A 2,500-nucleotide genomic window follows, 5' to 3' on the forward strand; every position below is an offset into this window, starting at 1 on the left:
TTTGTTCATCTGTTGCATTTTTATTGTTGCGTTTTATTGGCTTACTTTTTTCGCAACACAGTTTATTTGTTTATTTATTTATTTTTTACCTTATTTGGGGGGGTCCTGAATATTTACTTTCTTCGTTTATTTCTTTTCGGTAATAGTTTTATTATTATAGTTAATATTATCTACCTTTCTTTTTTGGTCCCCAGTTTTTATATTCAATTATATTTCTTAACTAACATGCTATCTACAATTGGCTCAGTCCTATGTCCTCACTAAAACTCACATAACCATTATCTTTTACTATCAAAGGAATAACACCAACAACGATAACAACAACAACAACAACATAAAAACACGAACACTCTATCCCCCTTACCCCACCCCCACCCCCTTACCCCCTTTCACCCCCAAATCCCAAGCAATAATCCGGCAGTGGGTTAGTATTTTCTCTGTCATTCATTTTAATCCCCGTAATAAACAAAACAACTTTATAATCATAACAACAACCGTTGGTCTGATGAGTGGTGATGAGAGTGAGGTTTATGGCATGTGTTGAGGGAGGGGCGTGATGAGGGGGTGGGGGGAGACAGGGTTGATGGGAGAGGATGGGGGTGGTGAGGGTGAAGGGGGGGTGTATGTAGTGTATATGTATATCAAATTATCTCTATCATAGAGTTAACTGTTCCCTTTCCCTTCGTTATTTGTCTATCATTTCATATCTAAATATGTTTATTCATCTATTAATTTTGCGTTTTTTCTCTTTCTCTGATTATATTTTCTATCTTTCACAATAGGCACTTTTATAAACATACACGTAATACATACACACACTAAAAATCTTAAATAAGCACATACATATACGGACAAACGGGCACAAAAATTTCGTTTATATAAAGTAAACTAAATGACGCATAAACTTTTAAGAAATGTAAACAACCTTTATCTTTCCTACGATAAAAAAATAAAACGTTCCTTTTGCAATAATTTCTTTCTCTCGGTTTCTATATCTCTCTCTCTCGCTCTCGCTCTCACTTTCTATCTCTCTCTCTCTTTCTCTCTCTCTCTCTCTCTCTCTCTCCGTCTCCCTTTCTCTCTCTCTTCCTCTCCCTTTCTCTTTCTCATCCTCTTCCTTTCTCTCTCTCTTCCTCTCTCCCTCACTCCCCCTTCCCCTTCCCCTTCCCCTCCCTCTCCCTCTCCCTCTCACCTTCTCTCCCACCCTCTCTTTCCCTTTCCTTTCCCTCTCCCTCCCTCTCTTCCCTTTCCCTTTCCCTCTCCCTCTCCCTCTCCCTCTCCCTCTCCCTCTCCCTCTCCCTCCAACTCATTCTCTCCTTCTTGTATCTTAACCTTTCAGAGCGAGTCCAAGAGCTTGAATTACGAGCGCCATTATTCTATAAAGTCCTGAAGATAACATCCCACAGCTAATGCATTTAATCAGAAAGACTGCTCTTACAATGTTGTTCAGATTTGGATCTTTAAAAAGAGGCCACATGAATTCTGCGGGAATTCGTTGCCGTATTTCACTTAAGAAAGGGATGTGTAGTGTTGTGTTTGTGTGTATATACATACTTACATTCATTCACACACACACACACACACACACACACACACACACACACACACACACGCATATATATAAATAACATCATCAATATGCATATATATAATATATAATATATATATAGTGATATTGTGATATACGTGTGTGTGTGTGTGTGTGTGGTGTGTGTGTGTGTGTGTGTGTGTGTGTGTGTGTGTGTGTGTGTGTGTGTGTGTGTGTGTGTGTGTGTGTGTGTATTACATATATATACACACATATACATACATATATATAGACAGATAATATATATATTATAAACACACACCACACACACACCCACACACACACACACACCACACACACACCACACCACACACACACACACACACCACATAATATATATAATATATATATATATTAATATATATATATATATATATATATATATATATATATATACATATATACACACGTGTGTGTGGTGTGTGTGTGCGTGTGTATACATATATACACACACATATACATACATATATATAGACATATAAATATATACATATACATATACATGTATATGCATATACACCCTCACCTATACCAAGCTCTATCTGCATCTATGAGAGTACAGCCTATATCAATAAACATTTATCTATCTACCCTTTTATGTACATACTGCAAACACCCCCCACACACATTGGCGAGAAATGAAGCTATAACGTAATTCCCCTCACATCTGCTGACCTCCCCCCCCCCCACTTCATTCCCACAGGACCCCTTTTCTTCCCCCCCTCCCCTACCCCCCTCCCGTCCCCGTTCCTTTCCCTCTTTGTCTCATTTCCCCCCTCATTTTCTATATTATTTCTCTTTTCGTCTCTTCGTTTGGTCTTTTTCCCCTTTCTCTCTTTTTTCCCCTTATCTACTACTCTCCGTCCCATCCTTCAGCCCTTCTCTGTCCATCCTTTTTTCCACCTCTCCCCT

The sequence above is a fragment of the Penaeus monodon genome, chromosome 12, assembly GCF_015228065.2.
Source record: "Penaeus monodon isolate SGIC_2016 chromosome 12, NSTDA_Pmon_1, whole genome shotgun sequence".
NCBI classification, from domain to species: domain Eukaryota; kingdom Metazoa; phylum Arthropoda; class Malacostraca; order Decapoda; family Penaeidae; genus Penaeus; species Penaeus monodon.